At 43.9% G+C, this 21,930-nt stretch overlaps 1 protein-coding gene across 3 annotated transcripts in view; it reads left to right on the top strand.

Annotated features, from left to right (window-relative positions):
• The window catches only part of LOC147700498 (uncharacterized), a 273,165-nt gene that overhangs the window by 119,974 nt on the left and 131,261 nt on the right, over positions 1-21,930 (top strand). The window contains exon 1 of one of the 3 annotated variants that reach the window (XM_086929649.1): positions 19,559-19,680. The exons of the other annotated variants lie outside the window; for them this stretch is intronic. The gene's annotated coding sequence lies outside the window, so the exon portion shown is untranslated. Of the gene's footprint in view, positions 1-19,558; positions 19,681-21,930 lie in introns of those variants that run through there. 3 annotated transcript variants of the gene reach the window in all.

Raw genomic sequence — 21,930 nt, 5'->3', positions numbered from 1 at the left:
CGGGGGGTCAGATTGATTATTTATCTGGACGATATTCTCCTTATGGCGGATTGTCCACTCAGGCTTCTGCAACATCTGGAGTGGTCCATCGGACTTTTGCAGTCTCTAGGTTTTCTGATCAACATTCCGAAATCAGTTTTGACTCCGACTCAATCTATAGATTTTCTGGGTTTCCAGATAGACTCGGTTGCTTGCCAGCTTCTCTTGCCCAGCCAGAAGATTTGTTACATCAAGAGGGAATTGACATCTGTTATTTCCAGACAGACTGTGTCATTGAGATCGTTGGCACGTGTAGTAGGTCTGTTGGCGTCTTCCATTCAGGCGATCTTTCCAGGCCCTCTGCATTACAGAACGATGCAACGACTGAAAATCCAACATCTCCGGAAAGGCCTCAGATATTCGGACCAGATTCCTCTTACGGAGGAAGTGAGGTGGGAGATGCAATGGTGGCTAGACCACATGGAGGCCTGGAATGGTCGAGCCCTATTCGGTGCGTCGCCGGAACTAGTGATAGAATCCGATGCTAGTCGGTGGGGTTGGGGAGCCCGTTGCGGGCCTGTCTCGACGGGGGGTCGTTGGTCCCCTCAGGAGTTGTCTCTCCACATAAACTGTCTGGAACTCCTAGCGGGTTCTTTTGCGATCAAGTGTTTCTCTCCCCTTCAAACCAGTTGCTGCATTCTTCTCCGGATGGACAACGTGTCCGCAGTCCGCTATGTCAACAAGCTGGCGGGACTCGGTACAAGGTGTTGGCGGAGATAGCCAAGGATTTTTGGTATTTTTGCCTGCAGCGGAGGATCACTGTTATTGCGGAGTATCTTCCGGGTCGCAACAATCAAATTGCGGATTGGCACTCCAGACATCTTCGGGATTTCAGCGACTGGAGGCTTCACCCTCGAGTATTCCGTGCCATTCTTCGGCGGTGGGGCCAGTGTCACATAGATCTGTTTGCCTCTCGCCTCAACGCGCAACTCCCACAGTTTTACAGTTGGAGACCGGATCCGCTAGCCCTGGCCACGGATGCTTTTCTTCAGCAGTGGCCATCGACTCTGTGCTATGCGTTTCCCCGTTCATGATGCTCCCCAGAGTTCTGGCTTACACCAAACGGTTTCGAGCGGATCTGATTCTGATTGCTCCTCTCTGGAGGGCTCAGGCGTGGTTCCCGGTTCTCCTGGAAATGTGTTGCGAGCCTCCTCTCCTTCTTCCCCAGAAGTGGAATCTTTTACTGGATCCTCTCGGAGGTCCACATCCCCTAATTCTGTCCGGCTCTCTTCAGCTGCTGGCGTGGCGGATCTCGGGGATCGCTGGACGATCCCGGGCATTTCTAGCGACGCTTTCAAATTCATTAGTGAGGCATGGTCTCCCAATACTCACAAACGATATAAAGGTGCTTAGAAGTGGTGGTGTGATTGGTGTGCTCAACGGGAAGTTGATCCCGTTTCAGCGGATATCTGTTTGATCATTAACTTTTTGGCGTCCCTGGCCTCTTCAGGTCTGGCTTATAGGACAGTCAATAATTTTCTTTCCGCTATTTCAGCTGGCCACATCCAGATTGATGGCAAGCCTGCTGGTGAGCACCCCTTCATTTCCAAATTGCTTAAAGGTATTCGTCTTTCGAAACCTCCCACTCCTAAGTATGTCTCTTTATGGGATGTTTCCATTGTCCTGCGGTTCTTGGAGGCTTGGCCTTCCAATCTGTTGTTATCCCGTAAGCAATTGTCTGCTAAATTGACCATGTTGTTGTGCCTTGTATCTTGTAGACGTGTGTCGGATGTCCGCGCATTAGATCTTGCGGGTGTCGCAGTTTCACTCCTGAGGGTGTTACTTTTCGTCTTTCTAGACGGACTAAGTCTAATACTACTTCCATTACGTATCCTTCTTTTCCCGCTCATCCCAACCTTTGTGTTGTGCAGTGTCTTAAGGATTATGAGGTGAGTACTGCTTCTTTACGTTCAGACCTGCAGGGTCAATTGTTAATTGCCTTACAGAAACCATTTCGCCCTGTCACTCCAGCTACTCTGGCGCGCTGGGTGCGTTGGCTTATGTCCGAGGCGGGCATTGATGTGTCTGTGTTTGGTGCACATTCTACACGAGGGGCAATGGCTTCTAAAGCCTTTTCCATGGGTGTCACGCTTTTTGACATTATGAAGGCCGCAGATTGGTCTTCTGATTCAGTTTTCAAAACGTTTTATTACAAACCTATTGATAGTATTGCTTCTGTGGTGGTGGATCAGCTTTGAAAAAGCATAATTGGAGCCTCCTGTCATGACATAGAATTCAAAATTTGCAAACATACGTGACAAGAATTTTCAATTCTATTAAGGACTAGGAGGCGAGGATTATCCCACCCATTGTACTTCATTTGCATTGTTATGTACTGTAAACTGTTTAAATGCTATTGCAAATCTCTTAATCCTTGTTCTTTCCCCCCCTGGATTGCATTTGACTCTCTTGCATTATTTGGATGTTACAGCTATGTGTCTCTTTCAGGTTCAGATCCGAAGTAATGTTGGCCACCTTCCTCCAGAGTTTCATCCTTCTCCTGGTTCTCGGACCCAGTGTTCTTCTGCTGCCTGCTTCAAGATCCTTTGGATATCTGCAGCGTGTTTGGAGTTGTTATTGTTGATATACATGGGATTGCATTTTGGACTGGAACTGTTTCCTCCACAAAGAAAGAGGAAGAAGGACTAATGTTGGGACCTTTTATACTATAGTCTCTATGGTCATTCCCAAGTGTTCATGGGAAATGTAGTTTTTGATTATTTTTTATTGGCTGCTGAGCATTTCATTAAAGAAATGAGAAAGCATAATCCTCGCCTCCTAGTCCTTAATAGAATTGAAAATTCTTGTCATGCATGTTTGCAAATTTTGAATTCCCTTTTCTTAGTGACAAGTTACAACCTATTAGGTAAATAAACACATCTGAACTGGTCAAACACACATACTGACACAGCGGTGTAGTACTGACACTAACTATAATATTCACTGGCTAATGAAAGAAGAAAATATAGTTGTTTCCAATGAAGGTCACAGAACTTTATTTGGATGGAGTGCATATCAGCATCTGGACATGCTATACACAACAGGACTATGTTCCACAGCTTTGTGACTGAATGTAATAGAGTTTGGTATTGTTAAGTCAAAACTGAGTGGCACACAATCTCCTGTGGCAAATTGCTGCTAAACAGTGCAGCTGGGCGTTTCAGCGAGTGTACATTTCACTTAACGAAGACATGCAATCAACCTGTGCACATCATCAATGCTGTGCCCCCTTCAAACAGTTACTTCAGGAATGCCAAAGTACCTGCAAACCGCATGTCAGCGAATGCTGATTCAGCTGAATCAATGCAGCTCACGCAACACGCTTGATTAGAAGTAAGCTGTGTGTGTCAGTGATACCGCTCTCCCAATGCAGGCTATCACCCCTCAGGACAAACAGACATTCTTCATAGCTGACTTCGAAATGCTTCACAAGAGAATGGACACTCTGCGTCTAATTGATGCATATTGGGGCTGCGTCTCATGCACGTGAATGCGTTTGGCATGCAGTAGCGTGTATTTCTTCCTCTCGCTTTCCATTTCTAAAATGGCCGCTCCACATTCGCTCTGCACTCCTAGACGCTGCGTTTCAAGCTTACGCATGCGTGTCACAGCTATGATCAGAGCTACGTTTCAGAGGCGGATGCTTGTGCTCCAACTCTTTCACTGCCCACTCCTGGCCACACAGAATGTCTGTAAAATGCGGGAATAGTGCAGTTCAACACTGCGAAGCCGGTCCCCCAGCATGGCTACGTAAACGTGCCCCTGTTCAGTGCCATGGTTTTGTCAACCTCCAGGAATCATTCATGAAGGGACATGAACAGGTAGTCAAAGCTTAGCCTTGGTTTGTTTTTTATGGGGATCATATGTTAATTCAGCTCTAGATTTCAAGCTATCTAGTGAGGAAAAGGAGAAAATAGACTCACCACTTACCTGGGAAGAAATAGAACTTTCTCTAATGTCCTTAGCATCAGGCAAAGCAGCAGGTCCAGATGCTATCCCCCTAGAGTTTTTTAAACAGTTTAGATTTGCTCTTAAGGCAGAATTAATGGATTTATGTTTAAGAGCTCAACAGGGAAACGCTCCTAAATCATGGAATGATTCTACAATCACAGTGTTCTTGAAAAAAGGCAAACCTCCGTTACTACCCTCATCTTTTCGCCCCATATCTCTTATAAATGCAGACAGTAAAAAAAAATCTAAAATTCTAGCCATACGATTGTCCAATATTATTTCCCCCTTAGTTTCTATTTACCAACATGGCTTTATCCCCACTAGAGAAACTGCAGATCACATTCGGAGAGTGATCTCATTTTTGGACTGGTCTCAGGCAACTCGGTCTAATGTAGGACTTGAATTTTTAGATGCTGAAAAAGCTTTTGACCGGGCTGCTTGGGACTACTTGTGGGATGTTTTATCTAGGAAGGGATTAGGCTCTGGTATAATAGGAGCTTTAAAAACGTTGTATGCTGCTCCTCAAGCGCATATTCGAATTAATGGGAAGATTTCCCCTTCTTTCTTGATCACCAGAGGCACCCGACAAGGATGTCCTTGTTCTCCTTTACTTTTTGCTTTTTACATTGATCCCTTAATTAATCGTTTCCTTTTGGAGCATAAAATTAAACCCATTGTATTAGCGAATGTTAATTATCGAGTGTTAGCTTACGCTGACGATATAGTGATAACCACCACCGATGTTCAGTCAGCCCTACCGGTGATTGATGATATTGCTAGGCAATTTGGATCTTTCTCAGGGTACAAACTTAACCTCGAGAAGACTCAAATCCTTTGTTCAGGAGATAAACCACCATCAAACATTTCCACTACCTCAGAGGTTACATATTTAGGAATTAAGATCTCCCTCCCCATAGAGAAGATACCAGAACGTAATATAAATTCCATAATAACACAAATTAATGCTTCATTACAGCGTCTAGATGACTTACACTTATCACTCTATGGCAGACTTAACATTTTAAAAATGATAATCCTACCAAAAGTGCTGTATTTGTATCGTACAATACCACTAGAATTCCAACCGCTCTGTTTCAAAAATTTAGAGAGAGCTACCTTTCGGTTTTTATGGGGGTATAAACGCCATAGGAAATCATCAAAGAAAATGATTCTGAGTAATGAATGTGGTGGATGGAATGTTCCTTATTTCCTTTTGTATTACTTCTCTGCCGTATTGCAATATAAAAGCCCCTTAATTTTGGGAGATAGAGTAGAGATGGAGATACATCAAACTCCGTCAATCTATGAAATTATCTTGGGCGAAAAAGTTAAGGGTAGCTTTCTGAAGATTGTAGAGCCCAGCTATCATAAAAAAACAAAATTTAAGATAATAAAAACGGCTTTTGGAGTTTGGCAAAAAGTGCGAAAACATTTGAAATTATGTAAATTGAACTTCTATACCCCCCTTATATCAAAAGGCCTGTTACCAGAAATATTTTGCGATTTAACTATGTATAGATGGCAACAGAGAGGAATACGCTACCTGGGTGATTTGTTTTGTGATGATCAAATGTTGTCATTTCAGGAGCTTATGAATACATTTGCTGTGGGAAGAAAAGATTTCTTTAAATTTCTTCAGTTACGAAGTTACTTATTAAATAATCCCTTTTCTCCCCCGTCTAAAGTTCCACTGTTAGAACTTTTGCAAAAAAAACCCCGTATAGGAGCAATCTATTTAAGTTTAATTCAGGAATATGGCACTGATTTAGGACAATGTCAGCAGAAATGGGCTAATAGTTTAGGTATACCGGAAGTTGATATTTTGTCATCAATCAAAATGGCATCAGAGTGTTTAATAACAGGGATGATGAAATCACAACATTTTATGTGTATTCACAATTTGTATTATACTCCTAGTAAAGTAGCCAAGTGGAGCATGACGACCGGCACAAATTGCAGCCGATGTGGCCTATTTTCAGCTGATGCTTTACATATGTTTTATTCTTGTCCCAAACTCTCGAATTTGTTCCTACATATTGAAAACTTTTTATTCATTATTCTTAAACAGGAGGTTAAGATAACAGCGGAGCTGTTGTTATTAGGTATTGATCATACTGTCATTAGGCCCAGACCTCTTTCATATTTCTTATTTATTTGCATGGCTGCAGCCAGGTCTTATATTACTAAAGAATGGATTAACTCAGTTCCGCCGTCTTTTTCTATGTGGCGTGAAAAATTATTGTTTATGTATAACATTGAATCCGCCATATATAAGTTGAAGGGTGTTAATAAAAGAACTTTGGGGGAGAAAATTTGGGCACCAATTGCCGAATGGATTTAAGTTATTTTTCTGTCTGATTTATTCTCATTTCTTTACTATAAGATGCCATGTATTCTATGAAGATCGCTTGTTTTTTCTCTTGTTTACTAGTTTATGGCATTTGTTATGTATCGCTGTATTTCCTTGCAATAAAATAATAAAATTAAAAAAAAAAAAAAAAAAAGGAATCATTCATGAAGGGACATGAACAGGTAGTCAAAGCTTAGCCTTGGTTTGTTTTTTATGGGGATCATGAGTAACTAGAAGGCAGAGGTTCGTGGTTTAACTAAAAATGTGGTCTAGCCTCTGTCCCAGCAGTGGCTGGTAGTGTGTGTTGTGGCACTTGTGTGGCTGGTGGTATGTGTTGTGGTGATTGACTGGTGGTATGTGTTGTGGTGATTGTGTGGCTGGTAGTATGTGTTGTGCGATTGTGTGGCTGGTGGAATGTGTTGTGGCGATTGTGTGGCTGGTGGTATATATTGTGTGGCTGGTAGTATGTGTTGTGTGGCTAGTGGTATGTGTTTTGTGATTGTGTGGCTAGTGGTATGTGTTGTGGCGATTGTGTGGCTGGTGGTATGTGTTTTGTGATTGTGTGGCTGGTGGTATGTGTTGTGTGGCTGGTGGTATGTGTTGTGTGATTGTGTGGCTGGTGGTATGCCCTCACCACATCTTCAATAAAGCAGACTCCATCATAGCACCGCACCTCCGAGACGTTATCAACTGCTCCTTCAAATCCGCCACCTTCCCGGAAAGCTGGAAACACGCTGAACTCTGCGCCCTTCTGAAAAAACCCACAGCGGACCCCACCGAACTCAAAAATTACCGCCCTATCTCGCTCCTTCCATTCCCGGCCAAAGTCATCGAGAAAGCTGTCAACAACCAGCTCGCCGCCTTCCTCGAAGCCAACAAATCCCTCGACTCCTCACAGTCCGGCTTCCGAGCAAAACACAGCACTGAGACCGCCCTCATCGCAGCAACAGACGACATTCGAACCCTACTGGAATGCAGCTGGCATCAATAATAATCCTGAAAAATTGTCATATCTTTTTTCCTTGAATGCTAATATAATCTGCATTCAGGAAACTTGGTGTACTGATAAATTGAATATAGTGAAGGATTATTATGTATTGGAGGTGGCGGCAACCCCCTCTAGCAGAGGTCATGCAAAAGGGGGAATTGCCTGTCTTTTATCAAATACAATAAAGTGGAGTTTCTCTCATTATACAGATCCCAGCAACCTTTTTCAGGCTGTGACCCTCTCCAACTTAGACAAAATTGGGGAGAGTCACTCTTTAGTTATAATAAATGCCTATATTCCGCCTGGTGATCCTTTTAACACCTTGATGAAGCAAATTTTTACTTTTATTAGACAAATTAAAAAAACAACCCCTCTCTCTAATTTTTTGTTAGTTGGCGACTTAAATTGTAAAGTGTCCAATTATAGTCTAGAATTATTTAGGAATAAAGAAAAAGAGGAGGTTTTATTGATACCCCAAGCCATTTTTCCGGATAAAATAAAAACAAACAAACGGGGCAAATTGCTGCTGGAAGAATTATATAGTACGGAGGGACTCATAGTTAATGGTAGGCTTCCTTCTGATGTCCCTGCAAACTATACCCATAGCTCCTTCAACAGCAAATCAATTTTAGACTATATAATTGTTGACCAACCTATTTTCCCCTTGTTAAGGGATTTGGTGGTCATGGACACTAGCCTTAGTGACCATAATGTTATGGTACTAACGCTCTCTTTAGTGCCTCCGAATTCTGATACCTGGGTGTTGGATAGGGAGGTGGTCTCCTTTCAAAAAACAGGAAGATGTTTTTGGGATTATAAAGCCATGAAGGATCTAGAACCCCTTCTTGAAAAAACTGTGTCCAATTTAAATAATTGGCAGGGGGTGGAACAGTGCTCTTTTGATGTTTTTATAAAGGAGGTCATCTCTGCTGTTAAAAAATCGAACCTAACTAGGAAAAAAAACATCCTCCCAAAAGCGGTTGTTTCCCTTAATAAGGAAATAAATAAATTGGTGAGGGAACAATATATATGTGGTGCGGTAGAAAGATCACAGAAAATATCCCTTCTTAAAAGGAGGCGGAGCAGGTTAAAGAAAAAAATGAAAAGAGAAAAAGAGGACATGTTATGGATTGGATTGCGAGAAGCCGCTGTCCATGGGAACGCTAGACAATTCTGGACCCTTATTGGGGAAGGATGTGGTTCTAGAGTGCGCCCATCTCCAATTCCTATCTCCGAACAAACCTGGGTTAATTACATCTTAAGTCTGTATGCAAAAAATGATCGGCTTGTGCAACTTAGAGGAATTGAGGAAAATACTACCCCCATAACTGAATACCCCTCAGTACTATCCATAGAATTAGCTATACGAGACATGCGTTCATCAGGTGCCATGGGTCCTGATGAACTCCCGATATCAGTCTTAAAACAAAATCCAGTATCCTGGAGCAAAATCCTATTTCCTCTTTTTAGGATTTGTTACCTTAAAAAATATATTCCAGCATCCTGGAAGGGGAGTATTCTGGTTCCGCTATTTAAAAAGGGTGATAGGAATTTGCCTATCAATTATCGCCAAATAGCTCTTCTAGACGCTATCGGGAAAGTGTTTTGTAAATGTCTATTATCACTAATTAATGATTGGGTGGCGCTAAAACAAATCCTTCCCCTAGAACAAGTAGGCTTTCGTAAGGGCCACGGAACGCTGGACAATCTTTCCGCTCTTCAGACAATTACTGATAAATACATAGGGGTACGTGGCGGAAGAGTCTATGTGGCCTTTATAGATTTCTCCACAGCATTTGACAAGGTTGACCGTCCACTGCTGTGGAGAAAGCTCGCGGCTATGAGAATGCCGACATATCTATTAGATATGATTCGGCTGTTGCATACAGACACCTGGTGCCAGGTGTTGCAAGGAGGAGACAGGGGGCTCTCTAAGATTATCCCTTCTTGCAATGGTCTTAAGCAAGGTTGTTTACTTGCCCCGTTACTCTTTTCGTTATATATTGCTGATTTACCCGCCTCTCTCTCCTCTTGCGATGGTATAGCTCCAATTCTGGGCGGAAAACACATCTCATGTATGTTATATGCGGATGATATCATAATAATGGATCTTATGCCCAAAGGTCTTGCCAAACGCCTCCTTGCTCTACATGAGTATGCAGTTGTTCATTTCCTAAAAATTAATGCAAGTAAGAGTAAAATTATGTGCATCACAGGCCGGAAAAAACATAAATTCAGGAATTTTTCCTGGTCCGTGGGAGATGACAAACTGGAGGTTGTAAAGAATTATGTTTTTCTTGGAAAAGTAATTTGTGATAATTTAAGTGCCAAATCCCACACCGACAACAGTGTCCGAAAGGCATTAGCTCAAGGAAGAAGTCTAAATTCACTGTACTCGGCACTGGGAAAAAGGCATTTTTCTCATTTACTTGAGGTCTTCAGGGCAAAGGTCCCATCCACCCTTCTATATGGTTTAGAATTAATTGATATAAAGCACTGGGATTTCTTAAATAAGGTGGAGGGGAAATTGCTAAGAAGTATTTCTTCAGTCAGTTCCGCCTGCTCCGTGGCAGCCTGCAGACTTGAGTTCGGTCTGCGCAGCAGCTGGGTGCAAGGCTTGGCAGCTGTGGTGCGCTGGGTCGCAAGCATAGCCAGAGGAGAAGAGGGGACTATGAGGTTCCTCTTAAGGACTGAATTATTGGGAGGTTTAGGGGAACACTCCTTGATTGTTAGCAACTTTAGAAAGGCTGTATCCCTCTTGCAATTGGAAGAGAGTACTCTCTTTTCTTTATCTGCATCCCAGTTAAAGTCTGTCCTGAAGGAAGCCACTTGGGACCTTAGTTTTAGACTAGACTTTACTGCTACTTTTGATAAGAAGGGTGTCAATCTTCTTACTGATTCATTTGCAAGAAAATCCGCCCAACCTTACGCCACTTGGAACTTACCTCATGGTATTAGGAGATTTTGGTTTTTATTGAGACAAGATTTGTTACCCCTAAATAATCTTTTGTCTAAATGGCACGGAGTATCTGCAATTTGCAACTTTTGTCATCTCTCTACCCAAGACCGAATACATGTACTTTTGATATGCCCAGCGTTGCGTTCTCATCGCAGTAAGTGGATAAGACAAGTATGTTTGCAAATGGGTATTCTAAATGTGAATTCTTTTATGTATGCTTTATATAATCCCCCCAATGAGAGATTTTGTTTTCATATTTTTAACTTCTTTAAATGTTTTTTAGAAATTTTTTGAAGACCGGCATGCTTAATAATGTGTCACTCTGTGTTCCAGTAATTGTCATTGCTATGATTTGCCTACTTTCACTGAGAATGGTATTTTGTATTGTACTTTTTCTTTATGTGGACCTCTAACGAGTTCCAAAGCATAATAAAGATTGAAATTGAAATTGAACCCTACTGGACAATGGAGACACAGTCGCCCTCATCCTCCTCGACCTCTCCGCAGCCTTTGACACAGTCTGAAATAGCACCCTTCTGCAGCGTCTCAGAAACATCGGAATCCAAGGAAAAGCACTGGAATGGATCACCTCGTTCCTCACCGGAAGAACCCAGAAAGTCCACCTCCCACCATTCAAGTCAGAGGCCACTGAAGTCATCTGCGGCGTACCACAAGGATCTTCACTCAGCCCCACCCTTTTCAACGTATACATGAGCCCCCTCGCGGCCATCGCCCGCCAACACAACCTCAACATCATCTCCTACGCGGATGACACTCAACTGATCCTATCACTCACCAATGACCCTAGCACCGCCAAAACCAACCTACATGAAAGAATGAAAGAAGTAGCCGAATGGATGAAACACAGCCGTCTGAAACTGAACTCTGATAAAACAGAAGTCCTCATCTTAGGTTCCTCCCCCTCCGCATGGGACGACTCTTGGTGGCCAGAAGCCCTTGGAAAAGCACCCATCCCGACAGACCACGCACGGAACCTGGGCGTCATCCTGGATTCCTCACTTTCAATGAACAGACAAGTCAACGCCGTCTCCTCATCCTGCTTCAACATTCTTCGCATGCTCAAAAAAACATTTCGTTGGATCCCCACCGAAACTAGGAAAACGGTCACCCACGCACTGGTCACGAGCCGCCTGGACTACGGAAACACCCTATACGCCGGGACTACCGCTAAACTCCAGAAAAAACTCCAACGAATCCAAAACGCCTCTGCCAGGCTCATACTAGACATCCCGCGTAAAGAACATATCTCTGGTCACCTGAAAAACCTCCACTGGCTTCCCGTCAATAAGAGGATCACTTTCCGGCTCCTAACCCACGCACACAAAGCACTCTACGAAATCGGACCAGAATGCCTCAACGCACGACTGTCCTTCTACACCCCCTCCCGCCAGCTTCGATCTTCCAACCAAGCCCTTGCCACTGTACCTCGCATCAACAAGACCACCATGGGAGGTAGATCCTTCTCCTACCTGGCAGCTAAAACCTGGAACTCTCTTCCCACTTACCTTCGCCTTACCCAGAACCACCTAGCATTCAGAAAGCAACTTAAAACGTGGATATTCGACAAGTAACTCCCCACCCCTTCTTGAGCGCCTTGAGACCCTCTGGGTATGTAGTGCGCTATATAAATCCTTTGACTTGACTTGACTTGTGTGGCTAGTGGTATGTGTTTTGTGATTGCGTGGCTGGTGGTATGTGTTGTGGCGATTGTGTGGCTGGTGGTATGTGTTGTGTGATTGTGTGTCTGGTGGTATGTGTTGTGTGATTGTGTGGCATGTGTTGTGCGATTGTGTGTCTGGTGGTATGTGTTGTGTGATTGTGTGGCATGTGTTGTGCGATTGTGTGGCTGGTGGTATGTGTTGTGTGATTGCGTGGCTGGTGGTATGTGTTGTGGCGATTGTGTGGCTGGTGGTATGTGTTGTGTGATTGTGTGGCTGGTGGTATGTGTTGTGTGGCTGGTGGTATATGTTTTGTGATTGTGTGGCTGGTGGTATGTGTTGTGTGGCTGGTGGTATGTGTTGTGTGATTGTGGGGCGACTCTCTGATTCCAAAAACGGACGCTGTGTGGACCCCGGGCTGCCCCTGAACCTACCTGCAGCAGCTGACTCTGGTGCCTTCGTCCTCCCGCCTCCCGCCGCCGACCCCTGCTCCATCTCTGGGTCTTGCAGCCGTGTGGAGTGCGGTAGAGGTGCAGGAAAACTACAATACCCAGCTGCCCTAGCGGCGCTAATCGCGCCAAACGCGCGCCAGGAGGCGCTCAAATACAGAGTCACCCCGGTCGAGGGGGCGACTCTCTGATTCCAAAAACGGACGCTGTGTGGACCCCGGGCTGCCCCTGAACCTACCTGCAGCAGCTGACTCTGGTGCCTTCGTCCTCCCGCCTCCCGCCGCCGACCCCTGCTCCATCTCTGGGTCTTGCAGCCGTGTGGAGTGCGGTAGAGGTGCAGGAAAACTACAATACCCAGCTGCCCTAGCGGCGCTAATCGCGCCAAACGCGCGCCAGGAGGCGCTCAAATACAGAGTCACCCCGGTCGAGGGGGCGACTCTCTGATTTCAAAAACGGACGCTGTGTGGACCCCGGGCTGCCCCTGAACCTACCTGCAGCAGCTGACTCTGGTGCCTTCGTCCTCCCGCCTCCCGCCGCCGACCCCTGCTCCATCTCTGGGTCTTGCAGCCGTGTGGAGTGCGGTAGAGGTGCAGGAAAACTACAATACCCAGCTGCCCTAGCGGCGCTAATCGCGCCAAACGCGCGCCAGGAGGCGCTCAAATACAGAGTCACCCCCGTCTCGCGGGACGCGAGCGGGACGCCGGGCTAAGCCCGGGCAAAGGGCGGGCCCTCAGTGGCCGAGGTAGGCTGGGCTGGGCCCACTCTCTTACAAATATTTTTAATATACCATCAGTCGATTTAGCTGACGGATATTTGGCGAGGTGACCATTCATTCACTAGGTCTGGCACATACAGCATAACACTTGCATTGACTTTTATATAGTTTAAGACACTCCATTTCCAATTTTTATACCCCAGATTTTAACTCCTAAAATTTGAATCTAATCACAAAACGATTGAAAGGCTGCTGCAAAGTGCACTATGTCAATTAGGAAATTACGTTCTGGAAGAACGCTCGAAGGGCGGCCAAATGCATTAATAAGATCGAACCCCTTGCAGAATAAATACGCTAATAGCTTGCAATTGAAGGGACAAAGGCAGTTAATGGAAATTTGGGAAAATTCGGCAAAAAAGGAAATGGAAAGATCACCTCCAAAGGAAGAGGGGTCGCTACCACAATTCGACTTTCCTTTTGAGTCTGATCTCACTCAAGATTCAACTTCAATGTTTCCACCAATTTATAAGGAGTCAAGTACTACTCCAGCTTCTACTGAAAGTGAGCTCCCTAAGTTGATATCACCAAAGGTAGAAGCAAAACAGCAAAATGAGAAAGTTGGACAGATGGAGAAGGATGCAGTGGAATTATCTATGTTGTCCAGCATTGATTTAGAACTCTGTGGTCGATACATGGATGAGAGACAGGGGAATCAATCCGAATTGAACAAAACTCCCAACATAGTACATCCCCCTGGATTAACATTATATAGAAGTACTCCATCCATTGCATCCAATGATATTCCTTCTATGCAAAGTGAGATGAAATCTCCAAATCTCGATCTATCAGGAATTCGTGCTTATGTAGAGAACGAATATCCAAAAAACGAAAAACCGATTTCAGACTCACTGATAGCTCTCGAGGACTTGCTAGCCTCTATATTATTGCTATTAGGAAAATTTGCTGTGAGTACTGATTGTATTATGGACTCAGTAACTGAGATTTTGAAAGTCCTAGTGACAAAGCATACGGAGAATGGAAAAGTCATGCCCAGTACTCCAGGGACCTCAAATACTGCGGAAGGCAATAATACACTAAGAACATTTCCTGTGAACCCAAATACTGTGGAAGGCGTTAATATATTAAGAACAACTCCTGTGGTTGGGCCAACGCTCCAGGTAGAAGTACATGAGCATGTTGAAATTGTACTTCCATCCTCCACAATAAAGTTGAATGAAAAACAAAGAGACTCTATAGTGTTGGACGAAAGCTCACGCCCCACATCTGATACTACATCAAAGAGCCAAACAAAGGAGGAAGAAGGCCCTGTAGAGGACAAACAAACCACTGGAAATGCCCTATTCCCTATCTTTAGTCATGATAAAAAAGAATATGAATCAATATCTGATACTAAGGGATCCAAAAAGGGAAAATGTAAAAAATATAAAGGAAAGAACAGGAAGCCAGTCCGCAAGTATACAAGGAGACGACAAAGGCAAGTTATATTTCAGCAACATGTAAATGAAGATTTGGAGGAACTGGAAATTTCAGAAAACTCCATATCAGATAGCAATATGAAAGTGACAGAGGTTAGCACTTCTACCTTGACTGTGAAAGACATTCCTGCTGTTAAAACTAGTGATGGAAGAGCCCCAAGTTCTAAGATTAATAAGTCAGAGCCATGTGTAACAGCAGAAGAAAACATAAGAAAGGAGATGATGGTAGTACGAACACTTAATCCATCTGCCCCTATTTTTCAACTGCCTTCTGAAGTACGATTGGTATCAATTAATGTGCCACCAAAAGTTGCTCCAGTATGGGTGGATACATTGTCATTGGACTTTTTGCCATTATTTGACTTTGACCTAAATTTAAACAGGTCATGGTTGCTTAGCTGCCTTAAAGACATTGAAAGTTTAAAATTAATTCAGTCAAGTGACATAGATCTGGTTTCAATGGTAACATGTGAGAATGGTCAACGAGCAAGGGTTAAATTCTGCTCAAAAATAATCGCTAATATCATCCTGCAGCAAGCAGAAGCTTTTCAATGTCGAGGTATAGATGTATTACCTTTCACTAGTATCTGTTATAGAGAGGGACCATCTAGCTTGGATATTAAACAAAATGTCTTGTCTGCTTGTAATAAGGATTTAAAAATTTGTGTATCAAGGGGAAAGCGTATGGTTTCAAAGATTCCAATATATAATGAGAGCATGATTTCATCTCAATGTCATGACCCCCAACAATGGAATTGGCTACCTGGAGCATTATCGAGTAATACATCGATGAGTAAATGTCTGTTTCAGCATCTTTAACAGACAACTTAATATTATCTCTTGGAATGCTGCGGGTTTGTACAATTCCCCTGAGAAATTGAACTATCTCCTTTCTCTGAATGTTGATATATTGTGTATCCAAGAAACATGGTGTAAAGATATACAATATAGGGGGAAAGACTACTTTGCTTTTGAGGCCCCCGCTACCCAATCAAATAGAGGTCATGCAAAAGGGGGAATTGTCTGTTTTTTATCTAACGCTTTCCAATGGCAATTCTCTCATCACGTTGATATTAGCAAACTCTTTCAAGTAATAACCATTAATAATCTAGCTTTAGAAGGTCCTCGAAAGTCACTTGTGGTTATTAATGCATATATACCCCCAGAACCTAAGTTTAATGCCGTTTTAAAGCGAATGTTCTTGTATATGAAACAGTTGATAGAGGGGGCTGTCCCTCCATATATCTTAATTATGGGTGACCTGAACTGTAAAGTCTCTAACATAAGCCTAGAGCTATTTAGAAATAAGACAAAGGAAGAAGCGTATAATATACCTCAATCTGTTTTTCCTAACAAAATAAAAACCAACAAACGAGGAAAAATACTATTAGAGGAAATAAGCTTGGTAGAGGGGCTTATAGTAAACGGCAGAATGCCCTCTGATGTCCCAGCTAAGTTCACACATGGGTCATATAGAGGAGAGTCTATTTTAGATTATGTTATCACAGACTATGAGACGTTCTCTTTTATTCAGGATATTGTGATTTCTAACTCTACCTTGAGTGACCATAAAATCATTAATATAACAATTTCCCTCCAACTCCCTGCGGCTGAGTCCTGGACTTTGAGTAATACAGGAATTAATATCAAGTGTAAGGGAGGAAGATGTTTCTGGGATTCTAGATCTATAGGGAAGACTCAAAGTATTCTTGCCCTAACTATATTGGAACTAGATGAATGGCAAGGGTCAGAACTCCTTCAGTTTGAATTACTATCGCAGAAACTAAGAAGGGTGGCAAAGATAAATAGTAAACCTAAGAACCTCCCACGTCCTCCACCTTTAATGCTATCCTTAAATAAGGAAGTAAATAAACTCGTTAGGCAACAATACCTAAACAGAACCAGAGAAAACGAACTAAACTTAGCCCTACTCAAAAGAAGAAGGAACAGATTAAAAAATAAACTAAAGAAAGAAAAAGAAGATAAGTTATGGATACAGTTAAGAGAGGCATCTGTCAACAATAACTCTAGAGACTTCTGGACTGTAATAGGAAAAGGATGCGGAGCGAGAACTCTCCCTACTCCAGTTTCTATCGCAGAGGAAGTATGGGTGGCATTTATCTCTAATCTTTACGCTTCCAATGGAGTGGAGGATAATAATTTGGAATTTATCCAGAATAAAGAGGATAACATAGATCTTCCTACTGAAGAATCTATAGCAGCTGTAATAAGAAGTATGCGCTCTTCTGGAGCCATGGGCCCGGACGAACTGCCCATGACTATGATAAAGCAGGATGTTACTTCATGGAGCAAGATATTACTCCCACTGTTTCAGACATGTTTTATTACTAAATTAGTCCCCAATTCTTGGAGGGGTAGTATTCTGATCCCCATATTCAAAAAGGGAGAACGGGATAACCCTAAGAACTATCGCTTAATTGCACTTCTAGATTCAATAGGAAAAATTTTCGCGAAATGTGTTTTACTATTAATTATGAAATGGATAGATGTACATGATATTTTATCTATGCAGCAAACTGGCTTTCGTAAAGAGCATGGAACCCTGGACAATTTAACTGCCTTACAGGTGCTTATAGACAAATATGTCCGAGTTAGAGGAGGCGGAATATATGTGGCATTCATTGATTTTTCAACCGCATTTGATAAGGTAGATCGGTCAATGTTATGGAAAAAACTTGCCACAATGGGTATGCCTGCATATCTATTAGAATTGGTAAAGTCCCTTCACACCAACACATGGTGTAAGCTGTTACTAGGTGGGGAAAGGGGACTTTCCCAATTAATCCCTTCCCCGAATGGATTAAAACAAGGATGCATACTAGCCCCTATACTGTTCTCCTTATATACAGCTGACCTACCGTCCCAAATAACATCCAGTGGAGGACTAGCCCCAAAAATCGGGGGAGTACCGATATCTGTTCTAATGTACGCAGACGATATACTTGTTCTCGACCTAACTCCGAAGGGCCTGTTAGATCGCCTGCATGCATTAACACTTTTCGCAGAAACACATTTTATGAAGATCAATGCTACTAAAAGCAAGATTATGTGTATTTTCGGTAAGAAAAAATGTAGGTCTGCAAACTATAACTGGATACTAGGAGGACAGAAATTAGAGGTCGTTAAAACATACACCTTTTTAGGGAAAATAATTACAGCAAACACAAGTGAGACTGCCCACATAGAGCACAATTCTCGTAAAGCATTGTCACATGGGATGGGATTGTGCTCTTTGTATAATGCTACAGGGAGAGACACTTCACACTATTCCTTGATGTATACAAAGCTAAGATACCAGCCACTCTCCTTTATGGGATTGAATTAGTGGATATAAAACATTGGGGATTTGTGTCGAAAACAGAAGGAAAGATCTTAAGGAAAATATCATCACTAAATACGGCATGCTCTGACAGTTCATGCAGGCTAGAATTTGGCTTGAGAAGTGGTTGGGTGCAGGGGTTGATAGCCCTTGTAAGATGGGTAGCCTGTCTGGTTAGAGGAAAAAATGGTTCCCTCAGAGAAGCGATTAAAAGAGAACTTTTGGGGGATCTCAATGACTTCTCTCTCTTGGTAAAAAACTTTAGAATGGCTGTTGATCTACTAGAGTTGGATGCAAACACTTTGTTCTTATTAGACCCAGTTGAACTTAAGAAGAAATTAAAAAATGCATCCTGGGAACTATGTTACAAACTAGATAGGATAGCCCAATCAAGGAAAAAAGATAGACAATCTTTGTTAAATACATATTTGTTTAAACAGCCCCAACAATATCTCATCTGGAACATCCCTCACAAAGTCAGAAGGTTATGGTTTTTATTGAGACAAGATCTGCTTCCTTTAAAGTCTCTTCACGCAAAATGGTATGGTGTGTCTCCCGTATGTAATTTCTGTCATAATGGTGTACAGAATCGTAATCATGTTTTGTTTGTATGCAAGGTATTGCGACCTTTTCGCCTCAAATGGCTGAAACCAATTTGTCTACAGCTAGGAATTTTAAATGTAAATACTTTCTTCCATGCACTTTATAGCCCCCCTAACGAAATGTTTTGCTACAGAATTTTTAACTTTTTAAAAAGTTTTTTAGATATTTATTGATAATGCACGTGGAATTGCTGGGGACTGCTAGACTGATGATTGTATGTGTCACATCGCTTTTTCTAGACTGTATGGTTTTACTTTGTTGTTTTCTTTATGTGATGTATATTGTGTGTTTTATTTTATGTGGCCCTCACTGAGAGCCAAAACATAATAAAAAAAAATTTGACTTGTGTGATTGTGTGGCTGGTGGTATGTGTTGTGTGATTGTGTGGCTGGTGGTAAGTGTTGTGCGATTGTGTGGCTGGTGGAATGTGTCGCTGACGTACACTCTATGGATCTGCATGAAAAACAGGACAATACACGGCTGCCGCGTTGAGCTGGGCCGTGAGATTGATTTCGCCCTCTTTAATACAGTAATCTTCCCACTGAGCATGCGTAATAAAGCCATGCCCCCACTGAGCTTGCGCAGTGCTTGCGCAGACAGTAGGACCTTTGGGAGGCCAGCGAGCATGCGCAGTATGTTCCTGTGGGAGCCCCGCGCTAGAGTAGGGTCTGGTGAACAGGATCTCTTCCCTTGAGGGCGCGCCGCACTGTAGGGCGGCCGAGCTGCGCTAGGTCAGGCCCCAGTCATTTATTACATATCAACGCAAATTCCCGAAAAGTAACCTCTGAGCATGCGCAGTGCGTTGCAGAAGCAGGCGGTGCTGGCCGGTCTCCGGTCCTCTCGCGATACCTCTTGTCTTTGTACATGCGCAGCACGTTTCTCCGGGAGCTCCGCCCCACACGACCATGCCTATGCGCATGCGCACTGTGCCTGCGATGCGGCCTAGGAGTAGTGTCCCGCCTCTGCGCACGCGCAGCATCTTTCAATCCTCCTGCACCCTGGAGCAGGCGCTGATGCCCCGGTGGATCCCTGGCAGCGCCCCTCCCCCTCCCGCCGGATCCCTGAGAGATCCAGTGTCGCTGCTCGCAGACTGGTGTCCCCGCAGGAGGCGGTGAGTGCTGGATGTGGCCGGGGAGAGTCCCGGGCCTTGGAAGGGCCTCACAGCTGACCAGATCCAAGGGAAGCTGCATCGACCAGGGTCAGGGCGAGGAGATCAATGATGAGCTGATCCTGCCACAAAACTACAGGCCTGTGGTTAGGGTGCAGCTCGTTATTGTGATGGCCCAGACCCCCCCCCCCCCCCCAAAAATAAGCAGTCACCTAAAGCCGCATTTTCTGCTCTTTACTGTGCATGCTTCAAACAGCAAATAGAAATAGAAAGCACTTTTAGTTGGGTTCTAGGGCGGACTCAATGATCCACGACTGATAATTAAAGGGGAACAAACGCTTAAAAGTCACATTACAAAATAGTACATACTTTTTTATTTATAACAATATTTAGTGTCAAGATGTGGTCTTTGCAGGCTCTTTAAATGACACAGGGCTGGCAATTTCTACTGGCAACCCTACTTTATATTCCATTTCATGAAAAGCATTCTCACACTACAGCAAAGGATTAGACCGAGTGGGGGCCCAGGGAGTTCTGGGACCAGAGAAAAAACAAAGCCCAGGTAACTAGTTTACAAAGGTTTGTAAATATGCAAATGGTCTTTGAAGCCTGCAAATGGTCTTTGAAGCCTGTAAAAAACTCTGGCGTGCCCGAGATAAGACTCCAGACACTGTCCAGCTGAGCCCCCAGCTGCAGCAGCCTGGGCTCAGACACACAACGGGGAGGGGCTGAAGCCCATTTAGCCCTATGGGCGTTGCCTGCCTGAGCGCCCTATAGAGAGGGAGCGTAGTGAACGTGGCCGACCGTCCTAAGAGGCACCTGGAGCTTAAGCCTCAGGTAGCTCCTTCTCTGCCCCTCAAAGCTCCTGGTGATGGAAGACTATGCTAAAGGCAGTTGAGAGAGATAATGAACAGTAAGGTAAAGGTAAACTATGCTAATGGCAGCTGTAACATAAAAATGCACATTATGGTGGTGGAAGTCCATGAAAAAAGGTAGTTTCATGTGATAAGGCACAGTATAGTGATGAAGGCCATGATTAAGGCAGCTGTGAGGTATACAGTGCAGTATAGGGTTAGATGGAGATGCTAAATGTAGCAGTACGGGATTCAGCACGATATAGTGATTGGAAGGCCATGCTAAAGACAGCTGTGAGGTATACTGCATAGTACAGTGTTGCGAAATAAAACATGGCATGGCTATAAAGATTAATTCAAGAGGCCTGTTAGAGGCCCACATCATAACTTCTCACTAGACCTGGCTCTTGCATGAACAACACTTTGAATGTTGGGACTTGTAGATTGGTTTAGTTTGGACAGTTATAAGAGGATTACAAATTATAGTAGACAGGATGTTTGCAAAAATCCCACATCTAACTGCAGATACACCCCATCAGCTGTTCGATGCCGACATCGCGACCCTGGCCGTCCCCCAGTCCCAGTATGGGATTGTAAAGTTCTCATCTTCAGACACCTACTGTAGTTTGCTTTCCCAAAAAAGCAGGTAGATCTGGTGCCACGGCAGGAAGGTGGGCGCTTCGTGGGCAAAGTTGATGGTTCTCCACACCACACCCTCCGCCGACACCCATGTGTCCGCTGATGCATAGTAGTGAATTCAGACAAATAGGTCTTAGGTGCTGATATCGACGAAGAGCAGCCTATGTGGCATGGCAGAGAGCTGGTGGGGACTGCACCATTCAGGCCTCTTTCCAAGAACGCACCGTGGCTGTGTAGCTAAGTTACTGCCCTGTTCATGCCTCATATCTGCGATAAGATACCCACAAAAAATTCTGCCATTCAAAGAAATATTAGAATGGGAGTCTGGCTATGGTGGGCCTTAGGCATGCCTTATGCTCTTTACAGGTGCAATTAGAAAACAATGTCCTGAAAGGTATGTAAATGTATGTATTGGCATTTATATAGCGCACTACTTACCCGTAGGGTCCCAAGGCGCTTCGACCGCTGCGAAACCCTTCCTGGCTTCCCTTAGAGATGGTCCCTTAATGGGTATCTCCAGGGTGAGACCAGGCATCCCCGGCGGTCTGGTGGGGCCGTTAGTGAAGATGAGGCAAGCTAATGCCCAGAGTTGCCGAGTGTGATCGCTGATCAGAGTGGGCACCGAGGCGAGAGAATTATCGAGTCCGCTGACCCTGGTCCAGAAACCTGCCGCGCCGGGAATCGAACCCTGGTCCCGGGCCGTCCTCTGCTCTCGGGTCTGCCGCCTCTAACCAGTGAGCCACACTACTTCACTTCTAAC

This window comes from Lissotriton vulgaris, chromosome 7 (genome assembly GCF_964263255.1).
Source record: "Lissotriton vulgaris chromosome 7, aLisVul1.2, whole genome shotgun sequence".
NCBI classification, from domain to species: domain Eukaryota; kingdom Metazoa; phylum Chordata; class Amphibia; order Caudata; family Salamandridae; genus Lissotriton; species Lissotriton vulgaris.
Note: the sequence above shows the minus strand (reverse complement) of the source record. Positions and strands in the feature narration are given on the sequence as shown.